This window comes from Hyperoodon ampullatus (assembly GCF_949752795.1).
Source record: "Hyperoodon ampullatus genome assembly, chromosome: 2".
Classification (NCBI taxonomy): Eukaryota; Metazoa; Chordata; class Mammalia; order Artiodactyla; family Ziphiidae; genus Hyperoodon; species Hyperoodon ampullatus.
Window position 1 is genome coordinate 106324127 of NC_136915.1, and position 11291 is coordinate 106335417.

Below are 11291 nucleotides of genomic sequence, written 5' to 3' on the forward strand. Positions count from 1 at the left end.
GCAAAAATTATAGAACCAAAGCTTCTACCCAATTTGGGAGTCCCCATAACAATATCCTTCAAAAGTACTACTGTCTCCATAGGAACTCTCCAGGGATAAAGACTTCTTAGCAATGCCACGAATCATGACTTTCTCGAATGAATGACTCCAACAACTAGAAAATCATTTATTTTACTTTAAGTCAAATCAACTCTTCAATTATTGGAAGATATTTATCCCAGCATCCATTCGTCTTCTCTTTTCCAAGTTACACATAAATAATTCTGTCAAACTCACAAGACATCCATAAAGAGATTGGCCCCATTTCTTTGAAACATGAAACTTGTCCTTATTCATGAGTGTAATACAGAGATCTGAACTGTTACACCACCGAATCTGTCTTTCCTTTCTTTAAAATGGGGTTACTAATAGTATCTACCTCATAGAAGTGTGTTGAATAGGAAAAGACATGATCCAGACTGAAGTGCTTACCAGTATCTGTGTTCTGTTCATCCTCTTGGGCACACAGTTGGAATATCAGTTCCAGTTTCCCTCGCAGTTAGAGGAGGCATATAACTGAGTTCCAGGCAATGAAAGGTGAGCAGAAGCAACAAGTACCACTTTCAGATCTGTTCTGTTTCCCCCACCAAAATTTCTTGTGTGTGATTTTCCTCCTTTTTTACCGTCTGCTTGTTGAATGGAGAGGATTCCAAGAACCTAGAGGAGGATGGAACCACAAGATAAATAGAGCCTGAGTTTCTGCATGACTGCATCCCTTCACCCCCATCTCTCCCCTGACCCACACAGGTGTGTAACATAAAGAATAAAATTTTATTATATTGTCAATGAGATTTTAGAGTTGTTTCAGCCATTAGCCTAATACTACTTCTATGTATATTAGACTAATTCATTCATGTAAAAACACAGTGCCAGGTACAGAAAAAGTACTTAATAAATATGAGCTACTATTACCACTAACAGCACCTTTATCACTACTACTGCTGCAGTTACCCCGACTACAGACATAATCTGACTGCAATCCAATCAATGTATTATTTCACTTGGTCCAATCACTTCCGCCTGAAATCGAATCTACTAGTTCAGGAGCCACAGCATACTTTGACTTAAACTGAAATTTCAGTCAACAACTCTAAGAAGAAAGATCCAGATCTTTTTTCACACATGCTTCTTTCAACATAGTTCTCCCCCTTTCTGTATTTTCAAGAACGGAAAATTTTCAAATTTTAAAGTAAAAATAAATATGCACCTTTGATAGTTTTGCTAATTTTCATTATTGGTCCATTTTGAAGATGGGCAATATATATTTGAATCTTGATAATTTCATTCAGTGTATTATTTTCCTCTTTCAGTTTTTATATGTGCTCTGAATTTTTCTGACTCATAATCTGTTTTCATCCAAATTGCTGATAAAAATGTCGATGAGGATAAGGCCAAGTAGAGAACCCAGGACATAGCCTTACGGGTTCCCTCAAGAATCGAGAGGGGTCTACTCATCAACAATATTATCTTTCTTTCCAAGTCTCACCATTTTGTGCACAAAATATCTTGAAATCCTTGTCAAATGACACATCAATAATGTGATTAGCTAATCCACAGCATTCACCTAATCAATTAGTTTGGTGATTTGAGATAAAAGTTAAAATGGGATTTGCTTGAGATGACTTTTTCCTAACAATCTTGGGCTGACTTCTAGTAATCATTGTTGTCTTTTCTAAACACTCTCAAACCATCTGATGATTAATATATTATAGAATTTTGCCTGGGTTTCACACCAAGTCTATAGTATTGAAACTTTCTTCCAACTACTCTTTCAAAATAATGACACTTGCCCTTCTCCACTTTTTCTAAGACCTCTCTCAATATTCGTGATTTCTTAACCATCACCAACAACAGTTTCCTCATCTCGTCTATAAATTCTTCTGGTACCCAGGGTATGATTCATCTTGATCTAAGGAACTAAACTTACTGACGTCTGAAACTCCATTCCCTTAGTCACAGAAAGCACTTGCAGCTACCAAATACTGTAACCACGACTACAAATAATCCCAGAGATAGGTCAGGAAACTCTATCTTACTTCTGGAGTACCTCCAGGATGAGAAACCCGTGTGTCTACTTAGTTATGTGCTCAGAGTCTGCTGTGTGCCAGACATTTAACACACATACTTCATTTGATCCCAACCATCAGAACTGAGGTTCAGAGAAGAAAGCTGACCAAGGTTACGCAATGAGAGTCAGGCTGAGTCAGGGGTCAAACCCAAATCTGTCCAACTCCAAAACGTATGTTTTGCCCACTGAGCCATGCCTACCTTCTCACTAGGACTCTAATTCTGTCTTCCCATCTACCTTGGCCTTCAATTTCCTTTTAATTATATCTGTTCTTCACTTTACAGTTAAGATACTTCTCCTTGGTGAAGAAAATGAGGACTTGTCAGAAACTGAGGTGTTTTCTCCCTTTCACATCTGCCGTACATTCTAAGTAGTCTCCAAATGACTGAGCGTGTTCTAGCAAAAGGAGCTTTATCCTTCTTTTCACAAGCTTCTTATTCTGCTCGTTTATGTCAACCCCAAACTCACCCCCCTATTTTTCACCTAAATTCCCTTTGATTGTGTTGGTGAGACTTGATTCCTCAGGACAAGCCTTCTGCTCCTTATCAGAAGTTAAAATTTCTTATATCAGCCCTATTCTTTGAGTCCCATCCTCCCATTCCCTTCTTGCTATGCTGTCCTGATCTTCGACTGGAAAATTCATCTCAGTTTCTTCCCCACCCTCCTTCAAGTGCATTCTATACACTCATGGACTTATAAGCTAAAAACATAGCTGTCAATTAACTATCCTTTGGTATCAGCCAATGAACACTCTAAGTCTCCCTTTACCTGGAGGCATTTTCAGTTTTGGAAGGGACTGATAAAGTGAGGGACAATGATTCCAGGCACAACTTCTAGAGAGAGAATCTGCCTGGGTCCAAATCCTGACTTTACCATCTAGTACCTCTGTGATCTTGGCAATTTACTTAACTTCTCTGAGCCACAGTTTATTTATCTGGAGAATGGAGACAATAATTCTGCTAGGATAAATGTTAGCTCTTACTTATCATCAAGTGTATCTTAATGTTGGCATTTTTGCCCTCTAGGTAAATGAAAGAATAAATATTTGAGAGTTGGGAGCCCTGAAGTTTGCCACTAAATTCATACTGTGTGAGTGGTTAGCTCATCTGCTTAGAAATAAGTAACAACAGAATTTCTGAGTTGTAAATGTCATCACAGCCAAACCAGAGGCCTGCAGTTACAGACTCAAATGCCAGTGAAGCAGACCAGATGAAGACTGTCAAACTGGAGAGCTCATGACCTTTCTGAAGATGGCAGCCCTATCTGGAACCCCCATGAAACTGTGGCCTCAGTAGTACCAAATCTTTGTTTTTCCCCCAAAAATACCAGAAGTACAGATTCTTCCATAAAACCTTCTAATTTTTAAATGTTGGAAAATTATTTTTTAAATATTTAGCATCTTACATGTTTACTGACAACATACCAGCAGTGTGAACCTCTGTCCTAAAGCCTGAAGTTTGAAGCCCCACTCCCCTAGTTATAGAAAGCACTTGTAGCTATCACATGCTATAACCATGACTACAAATAGTCCCAGAGATAGGTCAGGAAACTTTATCTTATTTATGGAGCACCTCCAGACTGGGAAACCTGCGTGTCCACTCAGCTATGTGCTAGAGTCACCCTTTTTTTGCCACAGATATTAATTTACCACAAGACTGCTCTTGTCAGATCCTCCAGAATCTCCAGGTCAAATTCCTGGCCCATCCCAAGATTCCAGGCACTCACCGGTGATCTTATCTATGGTGTCAATTTCTAATGGTGCTGAGATTAAGAACCTGGTGAAACAGTTGCCAGACAAGCTGTTGCTAAAATTGTCTATGTATGGTTAGAGGAAGGGAGAACCCCGCCCCTGTCCTGCGCATCTGTGGAAGAGAGGGGGAGGTTACTGGAGCCAGCACCTAATGTGCTCACAGTCAGGTCTGCTGAAGCCCACAAGATGACCCATTTGGGGAAACCAGGGCTGGTGGCAGCTGCTGAGTAAGCCTTGCTCATTTGAGGATTATAAGAGAGCTGGAGAAGCCTTGATAAGTCACTATGAGTCAAGTCTATCTTTGGAATATTCAACAAATTTTCCAGCAGATTCAACCCATAAAGGCTAGAGCCTAAAGTTATCCAACTTTTAATGCATACAAGTGGCCAAAATGTATATTTTTAAAAGTTTATTTAAGCATTGTCTGGATTCACAAAACAAATAAATAAAATAGAAGCAACCTAAATGTTTATCTGTAGAGAAAAGATAAAAATATAGTAAATCATACTACGAAGTAGTATAAAGGCAACTATGGGATAAATGAAATTAATTTTAAAAAGCTACCCATAGAATAATACATATGGTACTATCACTTTGGGGTTAAAAATATTAAAAAAAAGAAAGGAAGGAAATAAAAACCTATGAGAATATATGTGTAAGTATGAGTAGATATGTGAGTATGTGGGCTGAAAAGACTTAGGAAAAGACTCTGGTAAGATACATACTAAAGGATCAACAATAGTATGCCAGGAAAAAATTATTTTTGTTGAATATATGTTGGCATTTTATTTTGTTAAAACAAACAAGAAGTAATTTTATAAATTAAAAAAGTGAATATGTAAAGAAAATATTTAATCCTTATCAGATCAAATCAACTCATTATTAACTTAGTACCTATTGTGACTCTAACAGGTGCTGCATATCATCAAAAATATAAAAGAAAAACTCCTATCCTCAAGTGTTATAATCTACCAGGAGAATATATATATATTTAATACTACTCAAACCCAAATAATTGAGTCCTTCTCCTTTCATCAATAAAAGAAAGTTACCATTATTTCTATTTTATAGATGAAGGAAACTGAGGTTCAGAGAAGCTGAATGACAGCAAGTGAAGTAACTGGGTTCTGGTTCTAAACCCAGGCATCTTCACTATTGAATGATTAAAGGTGAATGTCTTTGGGGTTTCCTATTTCTTGGAGTGTCGTGACTGTGAAGAAGAAAGGACATTGCAACAAATACTAATTAAGGAACATTTAGAAGGTGCTTGGGCAGAGATGAGATACCCAAATTTTCCTTTCTGCACAAGTGAGATTTTTCAGCTTATTGTTGATCTTTCTTTTCACTTATTTCCTTAAGTAGAATCTATTCCAAAGATTGACCAAAACATCATGGATGAGATCCAGCTATCTTCCATGGAGCATCAAAGATGGCAGACACCTTAGAAATCACCTCTGTGACATCTCTATTTTAAGGACAGGAAACTGAGACCCAGAAAGGCCTGAGGACTGTAATACAGCTAACTGGAGGCAGGCCATTTTAGGCCATTCACATCATGCTAGTCCTCGTGAATGACCCAGCTAGTGAGATATCAATTGGTGAGAGCACCTGCCTGGTAAACTGGGGTACCGAGGGATGCTACTTTGATGTCTCACTAGCTGGCAAGGTTCTCGCTGGTTCAAAGTAACCCAGATCAACTTTAATGGAGCAGGCAGTCATACCATTCTAATCATGTCTTTTTTGAAACAGTTTTTGCTAACACTTTATTTTCTATCAGAAAAACAGATGGACAAACACCAGTACAACTAGCATTTATCAAGTGCCTATGTTATGACCCTCACTGTGAGTAGGACTTCTGATTGCACTGTCTTTTAATAATCTCAGAGGTAGATGATCATTTCCATTTTACAGAACCAAAGACTCAAATCCAGGCCTTTTAAAAATACATCTAGGGCATGTTCCCTGTGTGATGCCTTCCCTGGTGTAGCAGGAAAAGCACTGGATATGGCCCAAAGACTGTAGCTTCATTGAAGCAAAAGTTCTAATAAAAATCTCTGCTTCCAGGGGGGAGCCAATTGAAATCAAATACGAGTAAATTTCATTCTGTCATCTCCTGACCTATAAAAGTGAGTTAGAAGAACAGACTCCTGGAGAGTTGCTGCCTCCGGGCTCTACAAGAGTCTCTACTCATTTCTTATTGTTCCAGATTTCTGGATCTTGTCTTCTGGCCAGCTTCCTGCTCTCCTGTAATCACAGCAGCACTCCATTCTGTGCTTGGGCAGTTTGTAAAATCTGTACTCCCTGGGAACAGATGATAGGTCTCAGTCTTCAAAATTCAATAAATCTCATCCTGTGAGTTTCTGGAGGTGAGCATTCAGGAGAGCGGAAGCCAAAAATGGACGTTCTTCATTTAAGTCTAGGAGTTACTCTATCATCCTCCCACTTCCTTCTTAATGTTTCCTGGTTCTGATCAGGTCTACTGTTTAACTCAGTGGAAAAAGGAAGATGGTTTGGGGTGTAGCAGGATGTCCCACTGGAGCTTGTGCTCCTGGAGTACAACTCTGCAAAGCAGCATTTTCCCTGAGATAATGAGCTGGAGTGAATTTACCCCCTACTACTGGTTCTTCTTTAATTATTTCTTGAAACAGAAAGGACAATGTCATTCAAAGTATAAAATGCACCTAAAAAAATATTCTTCAGTGAAGCCCAGTGGAATTAAGGTGTGACATCCCCAAGTCACAAAAGAGCTAGTCATGCTAAAGGCCAAGTTAAATAACTCATAATTTTGGATCTCTGGGTCCTGCTAGCACTCAAGTGTGGGCTTAGGAAATGCCTGAACTGAACAGGCAAGAAGGCCCCTGTTGAATCTTGCTTGCCTTGGTCCTTGCATGGGTAACTCTTCTGTGATTTGGCTTTCCCCACACATCTCACACCTTCTCACAAGTGACATTTTCACCCAGTGCTTGGCTTTTCTGTGGTGGGTTAAGTGTCTGCACACATTTACATCATTAATTTCCTGGTGTGAGGATGACGTGGCCATATATGCTGTTGCTCTCCAGACATGCAAGAGGAGTTGAAGTGCTACTAGGGTTCCTGTAATCTTTCCTGGGATAAATATGGATGAAAAGGATATGGTGTAATGATGTATGCCTTATGTGTCTCCATGATGCTGCTTCCTGTAGTGCCTTCTGATGGCCAGAACTTTTTTTTTTTAATCAAACTGAGTTTCCACGTGGTTCCAATGGCACCTGGTTCCTTGGAACTAAATCTTCGACCAAGTCTTGTTATTTCCTAATATTCCAGATTCACATCTGCTGATATGAGATTTCCCTGAATTCCACAGGTATACTGCATCATGCAGCAGTGGGTTTCTGCACTTATTTGGAGCATCGATACAGCCACCCTGATTACAATCACTGGTCCTCAGTTTATCCCATGTCTGTGTGAAGCAGTCTTGCTTTAATCATCTATCATCACCTCCAGGAAGTCTTCTCTGAACTCTGGATTGAGCCAATTACTTCTCTTCTGTGCTCCTGTAGCATCCACGTTTGTCTCTACCATAGCATTTCTACAATACACTACATTAATTGATTCTGTTTATGGTCTATCTCCATACACAGTGAACGCCTAAATTGTAAGGACTATATATTACCGACATCTAGCACCATGTCCTGCACAAAATAGATTTTCAGTACATGTTGATGAGCCATTGTTGAAGGTTTAGTTGAATGAGTTTGGGTGAATATTATTTCCAGGCCTGTGAATTAATTCTATTCCAGAAACTCTTTTTTGCCAGTATTACTTTGTCAGGAAATGTTATACATGGCTTGTGTTGACACTCAAATAGAAGGACACACATCCAGCTAAAGTTGTTACCACAGAAAGACTAAGTAGTTTTAACACTCAGAGGGTAACTGTATTTAGCAGGTCTTGTGGAGGCCATGTGGAGGGAGATGACTGACTTCCCCCCATGCTTTCACCTTGTAAGAGACAAGGAATTAGCAGCCACTTTGGATTGGCCTTTAGTTTGGTCTATAACTCAGTATCTTCTGACCACATCTTCCTTAAATCCTCCCAAAAGACTCTCCTGGGATTCATACACATTATGAAATCCAACTGTCTGATATGACATATGGATGCCTCACCCTCTATATCAGATTTCCATCCACACACCCCATAAGTGTGTTCGTGTTCCTGTATTAGATACAGACTGGGAACCCCAGAGATAATCTTCTTTCCCAATCTCAACAACTTCAGCTTGCTTGAGGATAGTTCTGTTCAGCTACATAATAGAGAATGTCCTTGAGTGATTAAGTCTGGAGGAGTCTTGCATCCTGGTGGTTTGAGGGAAAAAAAAAAAAAGTATTTCCAACCCTGGATCCTCTGGTTCTTGCCCTGATATTTTACTAGGGCCTCAATCTTCTCTAATTCTGAATGGTTAAGGAAGACCTTTCCAGGCCATGTTTCAGAAGAATTAACCCATGCTAGAGTGAGGCTTGGAGAGCTTTAAGGAAAAGATGTACGTAAGCCCATATTACAAAGAAACAAAACCAGCATTTAGGAAAAAAGCTCTACTGATGAAGCATGAAACCCTGATCAGGCCAACAGACTCTGAAAGTGGGAAATGGATCTTGTGGCAGTTTGCCTACATGTTTCTGGGAACCATTTCTGGATGAAGGGATTGTTGAACCAGTTCTCCTTGGAAAAGAAGACTAATTGGACCAAGATGGTAGCTGGCTTGTTCTACTGGCTGCCTCACTCTCTGAGCTTCCTCTCTGAGGATCATCACCAGCAACACTCTGAGACCAAAAGCCTGGGTGTTGTCTCAGGGTTAGGCAAAGCCTAGTTCCAGAAACCCAGCTTGCAAGTCATGGAGAAAGATTTTACTGGGTCTTTGGCTATTGCATAGAACGTTACATGACAAGGCTCTCTGTGCTCCTACTTAGGGGTAGGAAGGGTCATTCCCCAGGCCTGCAGAATTACAGGCTGCAGAGAAAGTGATCCTGATACTCTAGAGCTGGCTTCCATATCTGTGTCTGTTTTGAGATGGTCTCAGCCTATGAATAGTGATGTTATCGGCTAGGAATTCCTGGGGGCACTCACCTGGGCCCTACTACTGTGACTAGCCCCCACAGACTTTTCCCCAACCAGAACCAATGTTGTGACTGGACCAGCCCTTGTGGTTCTTATTATGACTGCAAGATGCACCTCAGCAACAACCATCAAGAAACTTTGAAAAAAACACAAGTTTTCTTCACAGGTCCTGAAAGGTACATGGCATGCCCAGGGCCACACAGCCAGGTCATGGATAGAAAGAGAGAGCTTGGACCTGGGGTTCTGCCTTTGTTGGAATTGAGGGTGGGGTGCCTAGTGTTTTGTGGGTTCACTAGTTACTGGTGAATTTAAAACATAAGAGCAGGAATTATGGTACTGGAAGTGAGAAGCACGGTCAGTCAAGCCCTCAGTTATCTAGGTGACTGAGGACTTTCTAAAAGGAGAAATTTATGCATGGGGTGGCCTTTATCTGGTTGTGTAGGTGACAATATGCTTATTGAAGATGGATGTCTTTGAAGTGGATCCCTTGGGAATCAAAAGCTTAATATCAGGCACTTACATTACAATCAAAAGAGCTAATCCTATGTACTTACACTACAATGTCATATGTGGCATCTTTCTGGGTGAAACCAAATAAGAGTCTATTCCTAGGTATCCCATGCTCTTGAATTGGAAGAATTAGTATTGTTAAAATGGCCATACTACCCAAAGCAATCTACAGATTTACTGTTATCCCTATCTAATTACCCATGACATTTCTCACAGAACTAGAACAAGTAATCCTAAAATTTATATGAAATTTATATGAAACCGTAAAAGACCCAGAATTGTCAAAGAACTCCTGAGAAGAAAAAGCAAAGCTGGAGGCATAACACCCCCACAAGACTTCAGACAATACTACAAAGCTATGGTAATCAAAACAGCATGGTATTGGCACAAAAACAGACATATGGATTAACAGAACAGGACAGAGAGTCCAGAAATAAACCACACACCTATAGTCAATTAATCTTTAACAAAGGAGGTAAGAATATACAATGGGAAAAAGACAGTCTCTTCAGCAAGTGGTGTTGGGAAAGCTGGACAGCTGCACGTAAACCAATGAAGTTAGAACACTCCCTCACACCATACACAAAAATAAACTCAAAATGGCTTAAAGACTTAAATATAAAACATGACACCATAAAATTCCGAGAAGAGAACATAGGCAAAACATTCTCTGACATAAATCGTAGAAATGTTTTCTTAGGTCAGTCTCCCAAGGTGAAAGAAAATAAAAAATAAACAAATGGGACCTACTCAAACTTAAAAGCTTTTGCACAGCAAAGGAAACCATAAACAAGATGAAAAGACAACTTACAGAATGGGAGAAAATATTTGCAAATGATGCAACCAACAAGCACTTAATTTCCAAAATATATAAAAAGCTCATACAACTCAATAACAAAAAAACCAAAACCCAATCAAAAAATGGGCAGAAGACCTAAATAGACACTTCTCCAAAGAAAACATACAGATGGCCAATAGGCACATGAAAAGATTCTCAACATTGCTAATTATTAGAGAAATGCAAGTAAAAACTATAGTGAGATATCTCTTTACACCAGTCAGAATGGCCATCATCAAAAAGTCTACAAATAATAAATACTGGAGAGGGTGTGGAGAAAAGGGAACCCTCCTGCACTGTTGGTGGGAATGTAAATTGGTGCAGCCACTATGGAAGACAGTAGGAAGGTTCCTTAAACTAAAAATAGATCTACCATCTACCATACGCTCTAGCAATTCCACTTCTGGACATGTATCCAGAAAAGATGAAAACTCTAATTCAAAAAGATACATGCACCCCAATGTTCATAGCAGACTATTTACAGTAGTCAAGACATGGAAGCAACCTAAATGAATGTCCATCGACAGATGAATGGATAAAGAAGATGTGGTATGTGTGTGTGTGTGTGTGTGTATACACACAGATATATGTATATGTATATATATGATGGAATATTATTCAGCCATAAAATGAATGAAATTCTGCCATTTGCAGCAACATGGATGGACCTAGAGATTACCATATTAAGTGAAGTAAGTCAGAAAGAGTGACAAATATCATATGATATCACTTACATGTGGAATCTAAAATATGACACAAATGAACTTATTTACAAAATAGAAACAGACAAGCAGACATAGAAAACAAACTTATGGTTACCAAAGGGGAAAGGCGGTGTTGGGGGGAATAAATGAGGAGTTTGGTATTAGTAGATACAAACTACTATATATGAAATAGATAAACAGCAAGGTCCTACTGTATAGCACAGGGAACTGTATTTAATATCTTATAATAAACTATAATGGAAAAGAATCTGAAAAAGAATATATATA